We start from the raw sequence: 16457 nt of genomic DNA on the forward strand, positions 1-16457 counted from the left end.
TTGTTACTTTTTACCGCTTGTAAAATTCAAAATAATTTTTGAAATATGAGCATTCAAATTTAGAGTAGACAATAGGTTCCTTATGTGAGGCGCAAACTAAGAGGGCAAAAATAGAATATTTTACTAAAAATCTATCTCCCCCTTCTGTTTTCGAGCAATTGTTTTAAAACTTTTTTTGAGTAATCTCTAATAAATTTTAAATAAAAAGTACAAAAAAGACTTTTTTATTTTTGTAATAAAAAGATTTAAAAAGAGATAAATAAAGTTTTTTTTTTTGGTCATAGTTTTTTTTTTGTTCTTTTTTTTTTAAATGTGCTTCCTACAAATTGTTTGTAATATTGAAAAGTACATTTCCTGAAAATTTGAACTAAATTTTTATAAAAATGAAAGAGGAAATAGATTTTTGATAAATTATTTAAAATTCCAAGAAAATTAACCTTGAAAATTTTCAATTTCATCTAGTTGTATCAGAACTTTTTACAAAACTTGTTAACAGATTTTTTTTTTCTGTAAAAACTATCTTGCAATAATACTGCCAGTATATTCTGTAAGCTTTGAAAAAAGAGCCAATGTTATTTTATATTAAAAAATATTAAACTCCCTCCCCTATGCCCTCAATATTAGTCTTGCTTAAAACCTTTTTTATTAGTAAGTTAAAGTACTAATGTTTTTCATCAAAATAATAAACTTACACTTCAATTTAAAACTGTCTAACAATGTTTTATTAGCTTAGAATATTAAATTATAAGAAAATTAAATTACAAATTAAAATAAAAAGTTGAAATATTACTATAATAAATGTCTTGTTAGGAAAATGTTGATAGTTAGAATGATATGGGTGCACAACTATTCAATTTAAGACAATTAAAGTATTTAAAAAACATTTAAAGGGGGACAACTCAAAAATCTTAATAATTTGAAAAAAAAAAGTGTATATAGCTCCTATTAATATAAACAACCCATTTTTATATCTTTTGCAAAACTTTAATTTTTTTTATGCATGGCTAAAACAAGTTCTAAAATATTGTAACTTTTAGTAATTTGAATGACATGGTTATTTTGTGATATGTGTAGGAATCTTCTTTAATTATAACAGAGTTGCCACTGTATAAGACAAAAAAGTCAGCCTGGGTGATCAAAAACTAGCATGAGTTTGTGATAAAATTTAAAACACAAAATAATAAACAAAAATCTGATAAGGATTACATTACTCTTAATTAATTTTGAATACCTATAATTATTTGATTAATAACATAAGCCCTTATAAAAAACAATTTGGGCCTAATGGCATAGGGATTCTAATGACAACTTTAAAACAACACACGCAGGGTTGGTAATGTTTTTGACAAGTTTTCTCCGGGTTTTAAAAATTTCTTCCAGGTTTTTACAAGTACACATTTTTGGATCAATTTTTAATTTAAAGTTAAGTTAAGGTTAAAAACTGTGTAAAATATTATAAAAACATTACAAAAAACTTAAAATAAGTTATTCAATAAAAAAAAATTGATTACAACAAAAAATGTTTATTTATATGATAGATTTTTCAAGTCAAATCAAAATCTTACTACTGTACATGTTAAAATGATAAAAATTTCTTTGTTTTTTTAGTGATTTTTGTTCAAAATTCCAGATTTTTTTGCAACCCTGTCAACCAATGTTGCAAGATTGAAATCCATGGCCAATATATAAACAAAAAATTATATATTTCAAGTACAAAAAAAGTAAAAATAACTTAGTCTGATTTATCCTGAGTAGACTAAAACTGTGGCAATTCTGATATAACCAGAAACAACAATATCAAAATTTAAAAATAAACTCAGCCTTGCCCCTTTTTTTAAACAAAAAACTATCCTGAGTGACCTGTGTCATCTTAAGGTTTTAAACCCCTTAAAAAAAATATTAATAAATTTGAATTAAATTAAATTGACAATACAAGTCAATAAAAAACTAGTTTTTAAACGAAGCTGGCTATAAAATGCTAAAATATTTAAATTTTAACAACTTAATCTAGTACAAGATTTAGAAAGAAAAAACTGGACTAGACTCAGGGTTGCCACTCTTTGGGTTAAAAAATTTTCCCTGAGTGACTAGAAACTTCCCTGAGTAACCTTAAACTTCCCTGGGTTTTTTTCAAATCCTTAAAAAATTTATTATTTAAAAAAAAATTTAATGTTAATTCTAAGAACATTTAAGAACTAGCCGCAAGGCTTATAAATTTCTAAATAAGCACTTAAAAATAAATAAAATTAATTGTTTAGAACAAAATTTTGAAACTGGATTAAGTAAATCTCATTTTAGATCTAGAAAAAAATTTACCTGTAATTTTTTAAAAATCTTAAAATTTCCCTGAAATTTTAAGAAAAAAATCAAAACTGCCCCGAGTTTAAAAAAAAGAATCAAAATTATCTGAGTTTCCTTGAGTCTCCCAGAGATTTTCTATAACTTGAAAATTCTCTGAGTTTCCCTGAATTCCCGCAGTTCCCGAGTGTGTGGCAACCCTGTAGACTGAGATGTTCAAAAATTCTTAAAACTGTCTCAAGTTTTCTTTATCAAACAGGCCTAAGTCATCCTGAGTTTCTATATAATTTCAAACTAGTCTGATCTGAAATTTAAATAGATTACTCTCTTGAGTTATCATAATTATATAAGAACCCTGTAAACTGATATTTTATAGTGTATAAACATATTCATAAACAATATAAAGTTTAAACAATAATTTAATTACATGGTTATTTTTAGAAAAAATTTTAATTTTTGGAACTGAGAGTGTTGTGAAAACTATTTATTTCAAGTTTTTCAATAACAATTATTCAGTAAAAAGTGCTCCAAAATTAAATGTGTAGGGCTACAGGATAACTTTTTTATTTTATAGTAGAAAAACACCAGACTCACTCTTGCCTCTACAACATTAAACATTTTTTGAAGGAATTCTATCTTTTTATAAAAAAAAACATCTTTACTTATTTCCCACTTCAACTGAATTTTTTTTTGTATATTTGTCATTTAGTAGATTTAGACTTTGCAATGTTTAACTAATAAAGTTTTTAAAATCTTTATTAGGACCCTAAGTCATAAGGCTACTCTAATTTGATAGTATTGTTTTGTCCTCATTGACAGTGTGATTTAAACGAGTTGATATATTATTTTTCTTTTTTAACTCTATTTCGTAGTTTTTTGTTTACTATATATTAAGGGCATAGGGGGGTAAACACCCTTTTTTGGTTTTTTATCTTATTTTATATAGTTTTTACTAAGCTACAAGATGTTTTTTACAGAGGTTAAAAATTCAAAATAATTTTTGAGATCTAGCCGGTCAAAGTCAGAGGCAACAATAGATGATACATTTTTTTTTTAGTTTTTTTGTTATAAAATTTTTATTTTTTATTTTTTTTAAATTCTGTTCCGACAGAATTTTCTAAATATTGCAAGGAACATTTCCTGAAAATTTAAGGTAGTTATCTCAAAAAATGTAGGAGGAGATAGATTTTTAGTGATTTCTAGTTATTTGCCGTTTTAGTTTGCGCCTCCCATAAGGTTCCTATTGTTGCCTCCAACTTTGACCGGCTATATCTCAAAAAATATTTTGAATTTTTAAAATCTGTAAAAAGCATCTTGTAGCTTAGTAAAAACTATATAAAATAAGATAAAAAACAAAAAAGGGTGTTTACCCCCACCCCCCCCCCCCTATGCCCTTAATTGTCAATTTGTTTCAGAAGATGGAAATTTTAAATTTCGAAGTAAAAACTTCATATTTTTTAGACATTCTGGTTATTTAATTTTATTTGTTAAAAAATAGTTTTAGGTTTACAAACAGTTTATTTAACTCAATTAAATACTTTTATTATTACTTTAATTTTTTTAGAATATTTGTGAAGTTTTATTATTTTGTTTTTTAAATTTAGCTGTTTATTGTTAGAAGTGATTTTATTTTAAGTAGTTTAAACAAATTCTATCAATTATTAGTGCTAGATGTTATTGTATAAAACTGAATTCTTTACAAATCTATAAAACAGTTAAACAATTTTTTTTTTTGCTCTATTTTTATTTACCTACAAACACATATATAAGAAATTTAAAGACACTTTTTTAAAATACATAGCGCTTTTTCAGTTTTATGACATTACTGAATATTTTATGTATACTGACATTACTAACTCTCCCCATTAATTCAATTTTGAGATATCTGTTGCATTTTTTGTGGTTGCTCTTATAGAAAGGGCAACAAGAAAAATGTGAATGTACATGATCATAAAAATAGAAATCTAGGGGAGGAGACGCTGTGGAGCCCATGGTAGACTATGGTTTCCATGGTCAATATTGGCAGTAATGGGTTAAAAAAGGGTGCTTACCATTTTTAAACTTTAAAAAAAAAAAAATTGTACATACAGTTACTTTCTAAGTTTTTGTTTTTATTTTTTCATTAGTTTTAAAGTTAGCTCAAAGAATTAGTTACAAGTAAATGGTGTGCAGCTTGATGACCAAAAGGTCTTTCCCCACACCAATTTATCGACCTTAGTTGTGAGCGTTCACATTTTTCTTTCTTTCTTTCTTACTCAATTTAAACAAGCAAGCTCCAATACTTGCACTTTAAGGGCATAGAAGGGTTGAACAATTTTTTTACAATTTGATCTTATTTTATATAGTTTTTACAAAGCTACAAGATACTTTTTCCAAATTTTAAAAATTCAAAATAATTTTTGATATATAGCTGGTCAAAGTCAGAGGCAACAATAGGTTCCTTATGGGTGACGCAAACTAAAACAGCAACATTTGACTATTTCACTAAAAATCTATAACTTCCTACGTTTTTTGAGATATCTACCTCAAATTTTGAGGATATGTTCCTTGCAATTTTGGTTATTCTGTTGGAAAGGATTTTTTTTTTTAATAAAAATTGTATAACAAAAAACTAATTATTTATTTTGTTAATTTTTTATATAAAATTTATACTTTCTCATTTTTAAAATTTCTTTCCTACAGAATTTTTTAAATATTGCAAGGAACATATCCTCAAAATTTGAGGTAGATATCTCAAAAAACGTAGGAGGTAGATTTTTAGTTAAATAGTCTATTTTTGCTGTTTTAGTTTGGGCCTCCCATAAGGAACCTATTGTTGCCTCCAACTTTGACCGGCTATATCTCAATAATCTGTAAAAAGCATTATGTAGCTTAGTAAAAACTATATAAAATAAGATCAAATTGTGAAAAAAATGTTATACATCCCCCTTTGCCCTTAATTATTTGATTAAAAATGTGATAAAAATGATCCTTGCAAAATCAAAAACTCAAGTTCAACTTTTTCATTTATTCAAAAAATAATAATTCACAAATAACTAGAACAGTATTTCACCATGTGGCATTACCACTAACATTTTTGATCACATTCTAATATTTTAGTGTCTATTTAAAAGATATCCCAAATTGTCCAAGATGGATTTTTTATAAATATTTGAAGTTTTTTTTAACTTTGAATTAAAATCACTTTATTAGTACAGTTGGGAGTGAATGGCATATATAAGCTAAACGCTGACGTAGTGAGGAGTGAGAGTTACTAGAAATACAGAAGTTAAGAGTTCTGTTTCTGACTACTGAACAAATTTTACTTATTTTAAACTTAAAATGTCTTGCTGTAGTATTTTTGTGCGATTTTTTGTTTGAAATCTATAGTGGAGCAAATTACACAAGATGCGGTTTCGTGTAGAAAGGTGAAATATTTTCGTTCAAAACTAACAATATTTAATATAAATACTATAAATATCTGTAATATTTAAATACTTTCCATTAAAAACAATAGAAAAAAGTATACATGTGTAAAGTATTTTGTAAGATTCTATCTTATCTAAAACAACTTCTGCTTTTTTTTTTTTCATTTTTAATAACAATTATTATTATTTTCCTACGCCTCCCCTAAACAAACTATTAATTTACTTTTATTGTTTATCCTGTCCTAGAAAAGACGCTAAAATGTATCCAAGAGGTGTGCGACTCGATAACCGAAAAGTTCTTGTCTTGTGCACCAGGTCCTACTCCAAGGACTAAATATTTTGAGTATCATTTTTGTCATTCAATAAACTAATATTAGTTTCGTAAAAATGTTATATGTCTTATAAACAATGCTTCTAAAATTATAAGTTTAGTTTTAATTTCTTATAAGTGTGCATTTACTATGAAATAAAAATTTATTTTTTAATGTATTTAGTTTATAAACTAGACTAGTTCTTTATAGATTTAGTTTTTCTAAATTTTTATTGATATTTTTGTTTTCTATTTAATTATTAAACAAAAGTTTTTTTTTTGTCAGTGTGTCCTGTTTGATTAGCTCAGGTGTTAATGCTTGAGTCTAACAATTAACGATAATTAATAAAATTATAATTTAGTTTTATTTTTAGAAAAATATTTTAAAGTTTTAGTGTTACCTAACAACATAATCTATCGTCTAGTTTTTTGTATAAGAAAGTTAGAAAGAAAATATTTTTAAGTAGATTAGAATCGTTTTTTTTTACATGTCGACTACCAACCTCTGCCTTAAAGCATACAAAAATATCAAAAAATAGTTGATTAGATTTATACATTTCCTCAAAAGGAACTATTTTATTAAACGAATCAAGTTTAAATAAGTAAGGTGTGATTTTAGTCTTATAGTAATAACTATAAATATATATGCAACTTAGTTAAATCTAGTGACTGTATGTTAAACTAAAGAAACCGTATAGTTATTTAAAACTAAAAATTATTAACTATTAATACATGAGAAAAAAGTAAAAATGTTCCGTAATTATTCCAAGAAAAGTAAGCGTTTTTGTTTCAAAATGAGTACCTTTTTTAAGTACTTATATGCCTACTTAAAACTAAAAAATAATGCAATAGCAAAATCTTAGAAAAATCATGTCGTAACACTAATTCAAATGATCGACTAAAAATTTTGTTGTTATTTCATTTATTAAAACGGTTCAGGAGATAATTTAGAACATCAAACATATAATCTATTTATTACTTTCTGGTAATTGTTTTTTCAACATAGCGCTGTACTATTAGTTGTTAACCTTTTAGAAAAAAGACTTTCATCTTTAAATTCTAGACGCTTCTTATTGTCTAATGTTGACTTTTGTTTATATTAAATATTATTAAGGAAACATGTTTTTGACATGTTTACGTATAATGTATTATGGGGAACGGGTCAAATATGTAAGATGGGTCACTTTCGCATGGAGACACTTTGATAAGAAGGGTCCTTTTTGCACAAAAGGTCACTTAAGCACGAAGAAAATTTTGCACGAAAATGAGAATATTATCAACCAAGTGTAAAGATTAGGGGTAACAGTGAAAAAAAAGAAGTTACCAACCATGGGTAAGGATTAAGGGTAACATTGATAATTAAACAAAAAAGTAAAAATAAACTTAAAAAAGTTTCCGACCGAGGGTAAGGATTAGAGGTGACAGTGATAGTAAAGAGAACAACATATATACAAAAACATTGAAACAATTATCCCGTGCAGAAGCGTCTTCGTTCAAAAGTGTACCTTCGTGCATATTTTACACCTACCCGTATTATGGATATAAGGGTTAAGGTTTAAAACTTATGGTAAAAAAGGTTAGAGTTAGAATTCAGATATTGTTAATGTATTGCTGTACCATTTCTTTGTCTAACTACATAATACTACGAATTAAAAAAATTTGTAACTTTACTACTGCAACCAAAACGAAAAAAAAAAAAAAGAAAATTGTGGCTTTTATATTAACAACTTATACTTTTTATATGTAAAGACATTAGGGAGTAGTCAATAAATGTGTATTTTTTAGGACCAAATATAATTTTTTTAAATGTACTCATACTTGTTTGTTATTCTTTGGAAGTTTATAGTTATACCTTAATTTCTTTGTAAAAATTAAATCAAATGTAATAAAAGTTTTTAAAACTACTTTAGTTTTAAATTTGAATTGATTTTTATGTAGTTATACAGGATAAAAATAATACAAGCTATTCAAATAAAAATCAAGAATGAAAATAAGATAACATTTTTCAATAGAGCTATCTTTCTTTTTGCGGATTTCGGTTTTTTTTTTTTGATGAGCATCGATTCTTAATTATAAAGCTCACCTCGAGCACAACTATTAAACATTTTGAAGTTATTATTAACGTTTGAGTTTTGACACGGTATACATTGATGCAAGTGATCTAAAATAGCACTGATTTTGTCTTTTCCTTTGTGATTAGAAACTGTTCGAAACATTTGATGCGGTATCTCTCCAATGTTTGAGATGTTCTGGTCTAAAGCATAAATAGATTATATTAAGGAAATAATTTTTTAACGTTTTAGTATTAAACTATTTATTACTATACCTTAAGACAGTCAATGCTAAGTTTTAAACTTTGATGACATTAAATTAGTCAAGGTTGTAGCGAGTACTATCACTTTTAAAATATATTTAGACTATCATTACGATTTCTTTTGTATAGGAACATTTACAAAGTATTTGATATAGCTGCTTGACTGTTAAAGTATAATTATTGTATTAATTATTGTATTGTAAGTATTAATGTTATTATAATTTGTTTTTATAATTGAACTTATAACCTTATAATTATTAATATTTTATTTAACAGATTATAAAAACAAAACAATGTTTTGATCTAGGTATTTTATGAAAAATGTCGTTTTGTTTTAATAATCTGTTAAATAATTTATTTATAATTATAAGGTTATAAGTTCAATTATAAAAGCATATTATAATACCTGAGTATTACTTGAAAATATTTTGGCTAGTTTATTTATATTCTTCTCATAAAAAAATATTGTATTAAAGAATTTTAGTGTATATCTTTTGCTAATTGTTCACGTGGTTTATGTTTTTATAGTTGAATGTGGAAGTATATATATATATATTTTCAATCAAGTACAGCATAAAACAAGTCAATAAGGCTTTATTGTTTGTTGTTTTAAGCAAAAAATTATTCTACCACTAAACAACATTTATTTATTTTATGTTAATTATGTGTTTTTCTGAGTTGAATGTCATGTTATATTTTGTTTCTCTTTTAGTGTATGTTTTTTTTTGTTCTTATATATTTAAGTTTATGAAGTTATAAGTTTTTAATGTCAAATAGTACTATTTTTTTCTTTTTTTTATAACATAAAGTAAATACTTAGTGTGTAGCTCGATGACTAATAAAAGGTCTTTCTATACACAAAGTCCTTTAATCAAAAAATTTGGGCGTTGATTTTTTATATTATTTAGTAAATTTTTAACTATAACTTCCAAAAAAGATTTAAATAATTGTTTCGTTGTTGGAAGGGATTTTGTTGTATTTAAAAACCATTTGCATCTTAAGCTCACTATACTTTTCAATTTAATAAATATATTCAATATTTTAAGTTTATCGAGCCGCTAATGGAAAGAAAGCTTTTTAAAAAAATATCAGTTTAATTTTTTTTTAACTTTAGTTTAAACAGCTTGCATTTTATAACCTTATATAGTATACTTGTGTCATAATCAGCTTTACATGTCTTCCATACAGTTTTATACATTATTTTTACTTTGACAAAGGTTTGAGATTCATTCGAAAAGCTTTAAACGTTATATAAACTTATTCAGATAGAACAATAGTTATTCTAAGTTGCAAATGGTTTTTGAATACAAAAAAATCCCTTCCGACAATAAAAACATTGGATGATAACTCACCTGTAACTATACAATAAGATATACAAGACGCACAAACTCAATACAACTAAATATGTTCTCATTAGTAGAATACATAGCTAACACGAGATAAGATTTTTAAGCTCTTGTTAGCTTTGTACTATACTGATGAAAGTTGCTCGAAATATGTATAGTTGTATTTAACTTGTGTGTCTTGTATATCTTATTGTATAGTTAAAGTACTCTTATTTTTTTTATTTTAAGTTAAAATAAAAAGTTTATTGAACACTATAAAAAATCAACGCTCAAAATGTTGGTCACAGGACCTGGTCTATAGAAAAACCTTTTCACATTTTAAATCACTAGAATCATTGAGTACAAAATATTTGAATTACTTTACTTATCAACAAATTTTGTTATAACAAGTTAAATTTAAATTAAAATACTTTAATATTTCCAATCAAATAATACTAAAAAAATATATATATTTGACTGTAGGTCATTTGTCATTAGTTACTACAAACGATTGCTAATGAAACTTTTATAATTTTTTTTTTAGTTTTCATAGTTTCTAACTAATCATATTTATGATAAAACAATGACAACTGAGCGAGTTGATGTATACTACAACATTTTCATACTCATGCTTTAATGTTTTATCAAATGCTTTTCATCAAAGGTACCTGTTATGCTTCTGTACTACACCTTATATTAAGCTTACATAGGTGCTGGAAGGTTATTTATTTCACTAAATATTTGCTTTTAAAATTTAAACCATATTACCCCAGTTTTTTCCTATTCTTAGATAACAAAATTGATAAATATAACAATAAAAATATACGCTAAATTTAATGTGGCTTTTTCTAAACCATTTTTGGTATTTAATTAAACAACAATATTAAGTATAATAATAAATGGAATATCATTCACCACATCGGGGAGGTAAGAAAAATCCACAGTATATACACTTGAATACCGCCTTATTCAGAACCTAAAAGATTTAAATTTTATAATCGTCCTTCTGGTATGTCAATCTTTTTGTGATATTTATGTCTTTCTCTTATTTAATCAAGCAATAATAATGAGTTTAAAAAAAAAGCATCGTTGATTTTTTTGAACTGTAATTATTTGTCATATATAGCACTAGCTATAAGAAAATTTATTAAAAAACACATTTTTTAATAAGTTTCTAAGCAAACCAAACACATGACGTAAGCAACACGATTTAGAATAACTGAAATATATAAACATTTTTCAATCTGTAAAATATGTGAGTTTATGAAATGGCTGAATATAGTAGAAGTGGACATATAAATGTTATCAACTGCCAAAATATTCAAGAGTTCGATAAAATATTGTCGAAAAACGATGAAATTGAACATAGTGAAAATGTTGACAAAAACCTAATAAGGCTAGAACCATTGTTGTTTCCAAGTACCCAACAAGGATGTAAGTACAGAGTGTTATTTCCATTTTGTGGAAATAGTGCAGATATAATGCATGTTGCTAAACTTGGTCATGAAGTTGTTGCACTCGAACCTTTCTCGTTAGTTGTCGAAGATTTTTTCAAAAAAGAAAATTTACTTTATTATCGAAAAACTAGCAATCGTGATAAAAACTTTCAAGTGTATTGTTCTAAAAACCCCGAACTCAACATCACAATTTATCATGGAGATTTTTTCAAATGTGGTCTTAGGATGTTAAACAAGTGTGACGTTGTTTGGGACAATGGCCTATGGAAGAATATAAAACCAAATGAAAGATTTAGTTATGTAAATTGCATAAAATCGTTAGTTCACAAGAACACAAAGTATTGTTTAGAAAACATAACGTATGATAAAAGTGTCCACATAAATCAACCGATATCTTGCCAGCATAATCAACTTTTGTCTTATTTCTCCCATTACTTCAATGTTAAGAGACTTTATTTTTATGAAGACGATTTAAGCAAAAAGATTTATCGAGTCGATTCTTTTTTAAAGACTTACTATTTATTGACCCTTCGAACTAACTTACCTAAAGTAAGCATTGATCTGACAACTGGAAGAGTCCAGAATGAACTTTGATAAATATTTTTTCAAATTTAATAAGTCATATACATTTTTGCAGAAGACTTAAACAATTAAATTGAAATAAATTATTACACCAATATTTTGTCTCAAAAAAAAAAGTTCTAAAAAACAAAGAAAACTATGTTACAATTAAAAAAAAGTTATGTATAGTTTGTGGTGTTTACTGTGTAAAACAGTTTAAAAGTTTTGCAGAACACAACTTAAAAAAAACAAACTTTTAAAACTTTATAAGCTTTTTTACGTATTTTTCCTGCTTAGAAACGTGAAGTTGTTGGGACGGGACGACAAACTTATAACACACAACAACAGTTGGATTCGGTTATAGCTTAAATTAATTTATGTCTGTATGTAACAGTTAAAATAAGTAATGATTGTAATTGTTTGTGGTTGCATTACGACACGTAAAAAAATCATTGAGTGATGATTTAAAATATATGGTGCCTCCCTGGCAATCCATGTAAAGTTTTCATTTATAATATTTATTAAAAATTAATCTTCAAGGGCATCGCGTGGGGTGGAACGCTGGAGCTGTAGCTCCACCTAAAAAAATGAAAAAGTGTGCTTTTTATTTATTTTTATTTTAGAGCTTAAGCCTTTAAAGACGCTGCTTTAAATGTGCCTCTGTTTTAGATGTACCAACCCCAAACTACGGTAAAGTAACTTTAGTTTAAAGTTGAGGAATCGAGCTTTAAAATGATAAAAAGCGTTTGTATTAGTACAAAAATAAGAAATTCATGTTATCATGAAGTTGTTCAAAAAATACAGCCAAATGTGTACATGAACGTCGTTAATTTCCCTGCTAAATTAGTTTTTTTTCAAGTTTTATATTTGATGTTCAAAATGCTCGTGAAATTGGAGTTGCAAGCTCAATCTGTGTCAGCTGCATCTTAAATATTAACAAGTTTTCAATACAAAAAATGTTGAAAAGTTGAGTTCTGGAGCTGCATGAACTTTCAGCACCATGTGAATTAAACCATGATCGTTGTTGAAAGTTTACTAAAACGCGAGAACAATAAGACAAGTTGAACTTAAGCAGAAGAAACTCGAGGAGGGAATACTGAAGAAGAGGCAACTCGAGCAGGGGCAACCTCGTTTTTTTTATGTTCCTTGCATGTTTTTTTCTATTACTAGTTAGACAAGTCATAAAATTAGGTTAGTTAATTTTTAATTAGGCAAATACTGAAACTTACATGTACATAAGTAAAACTGGTATGGTTCCATTTATAACTTACATAACTTAAAAAGAATTCACCAAATTAATTCATTTGTTTAATTTACAGTCACCTCTCGCGAATCTAGCACATTGTGTCCACAGCAAAAATGCGTAACTAAACGAGAGAACGTAACCAAACGAGAGGTAGCAAATATAACTACTATATTGATTGTTTTCATATAATGCATTTGGTTATATACAGTTTGAGGACTTTTCTGCTTTTTTTGTTTACATAAATAGTTTTAATATTAAATTGAACATGTGAGTAAAAGTAAAAAAGAAATAACCTGTTAATATTTACACAAAGTTTTTTTTCTACCTTGTTCCTTGTCCACCTAAGATTAAACTTGTCTTGCATGGTATAGACTACAGAGAAAGACCTTTTTCTTAAATAGCATGAAAGGAAAGTTTAATCGAATGTGGGCAAGGAACAAATTAGCTAAAGAAAGAGATTTATTGAGTTGAAATAAAACTGTGAGCAATTGAACATTGTACCTTGTTTGATTTAAAGGTATAAAGGGGGGGGGGGGGGGGGGGGCTAAGTACATCTCTAATATAAACAGCAGAGCTATAGAGTTAAATAGAATCCTTATGGAAAGCACAAACTATAAATATAAAAAATCTCATTTTTATTAAAATCTATCTCCTGCGGTATTTTCTAGATATTTACTAGAAATTTTCCTGAAATGTTCCTTTCATTATTGTTGCCAAAAAACCTGGACTCCTGTAAAAATTTGACAATAGTAACAAAAAACTTGTAAAATCTAGAATTTTAAATATTTTGAAAAATGCTGGAATTTTGAATAACTTTAAAATACAAATTATATAGAAAAAAAAAGTTTATTTTTAACTTAATACATAAAATAAACTTGCAGTATAGAAAGATGTTCAAAAAACTATTTGTTGTATATTTTTAGAATTCTAAAATGCGTAACTAAATAAGAGTGCGTAACCAAACGAATGCGTAGATACGCGAGAGGTGACTGTATTTATCAAAGTTTAATGTTTTGTATTCTTTTTTCTACAGTTTATTTTGTTTTAATGATTGTATCAACGTTATAATTTAACTTTTTATCAGCTAAAAGTGAAAAATTAAGCTAGTTTTAAACAATTTTTTTAGTTTTAAAAACAGCAATTACCAATGAACAGGAAATTATTTCGAAATTTAGAAATTCCAGTAAAAAGATTAGCACTAGTCTTCTATTACCTAGAGTCTAGACATACTAAAATTTGCCTTAGAACGTTAAAACTTTTTGTTAGTGTACTAATAGGTCTTATCTTCAGTGAGTGTCAATTTAATTGGTCATTATACTGTTTTTGTTTAAATGGTCAAGTTTTCAATACAAAGCATAATTACTATATAATTTAACGTTTAACCAAAACTTAACACTTGTATTCTGATACCTTAACAAATAAAACATTAACTATTACTTTTGACGATTAAAGTATTAAATGTGTTAATTTTTATTATTTTTCAAAAAACTAGTATTATTATAAAAATAAGTAAAGATCTAGTAGTACACGAATAAAAAGTTTAAACGTTCTAAGTTAAACTTTAGTATGTTTTGGTATTAAAAGACTAGTGCTAATTTTTGGTTACTTGATCAATTAGAGAGCTTCAAAAAACGCTCTCTAATTATTAAAGTATTAAAAGTAAAGATTTTAAAGCTCTTGCTTGTTTTTCATCACGGTTATAAAAATTGCATGACAAAGTTTTATAAAGTTTGTAATGAAATAAATTTCTAACCAGCCTTGTATAACATAACGTGTTTTCTATATATATAGTATATATTGAGTATTTATAAATCGTTTAAACTTCACCTTAGTAGTTAAACTTTCAGTTTAGTAATTTAAAACAAAAACCAAATTGGTTTGTCTGATTTTTTGAATTTAAACATACCTATGTAGAAATTCTAAAACAACTAACCAAGTAAAATTTACACCCATATTTGTTTAAATTTAGTATCATTTTTAACTTTTCTATCTCTAAGATACGGTTTTACCTTGATATTTTGTACTTTTAGTTTAGGTTGAACTTAAGTCATTATAAATTTAATTTTATCAAACTATAAATAACTTAAACATATATTTCAGTTTCACGAAAACTAAACAAAAGTTTCAAAATCAAGTCATATATAACTCATTTTTTTTATCAGCTGAAACGTACAAGGGTAAATCATAAATAGTATAAAGAATTTAAAGCCATACTAAGTTAAGAAAATAAACATTTAAAACGCATTGATTGGGAAAAATCAAGGAAAAAACTTATCAAATTATAAATAGTTAAGTTAGAAATCGCATTGAATTGGAAACGTGCAACAGGATGCCCCTCAAAAATATAAAGATTATCGAAGAGTTCGATAATTCAAAAATATGCGAATGTTCAGTACAAAAAAAATTGTGTCGGTGAAACAAAGCAAAAACTAGACAAAATTACTGTTTTAAGAAAATAATTTCCATAAGAAACTATTTGAATTTAATATCAAACTGCGGTGTAAAAAGAAAACATAATCTTATCCTGGACAAAACGTTAAAAAGTATCCAAGAGGTGTACGACTCGATAACCAAAAAGAATTATGGTCATTAGATCTTAGGATCAAATATTTTGTGCGCTTTTTTGTCGTTCAATAAATAAAATATTTGATTGGATCGCTGTGTCATCGGAATAGAAAATTTTTATTAGTAGTTTTTGATTTATTGAAATAAAATTCGTTAATTCAAATGTTTTAATGATAAAAAATGTAGTTTTTACCAACTAGCATTGTTTATTGAACGACAAAAAAAGCGCTCAAAATATTTGGTCAAAGGACCTCGTGCACGAAAAACCTTTCGGTAATCGAGTCGCACGCCACGGGTACCTTTTAACCTGTTGTACAGTACAAAGGTAGCAAAGTAAAAAACTACAGTTAACTTTAAAATAATGTGGGTAATTGTTAAAATTTCCTACCAGTCATAAATAAAAAGTTCCTTAGATAACGAAATCAACTAAATTACAAAGTTACATATTTTTCTGCTTAACTAAGTTCTGGACAAGACATTAATTAAACTGTATCCGCAGAGTATGACACGATAACTGAAAATATTTTTACGTACACTAGGTCCCTAAATCAAACTTTTTGAGCGCTTTTATATATTTTCTCGTTTAATAAACAAAAAAAAAACTAAGTGTAATTTTCTAATGAAGCCAACTATTAACACCATCTGGAAAAAAAATTATATCAAAGTTTGATTAAAACATGCTTATATACCAATAAAAGGGGAACGGGTTTTTATTGCACGAAGACAAAGTTGAACGAGGTTACTAAATTGCATGAAGACAAATTTGCACCAGGGGTCAATTTTGCACAAGTTACAATTTTGCACGGTGGGTCATTTTTGCACGAGAGTAAAAAAGAAACAAAAAAAAACATAAATTAAAAAAAAGAAAGAAAAAGTTACTGACTGAAGGTAAGGGTTAGGGGTAACAGATTAGTAACAGTTAGGGTAAACGGTGTCTTCGTGCAATTTTGTCCCCTCGTGCAATTCAGCTACCC

The sequence above is a fragment of the Thalia democratica genome, chromosome 7 (assembly GCF_965202585.1).
Source record: "Thalia democratica chromosome 7, ktThaDemo2.hap1.1, whole genome shotgun sequence".
Taxonomy (NCBI): Eukaryota; Metazoa; Chordata; class Thaliacea; order Salpida; family Salpidae; genus Thalia; species Thalia democratica.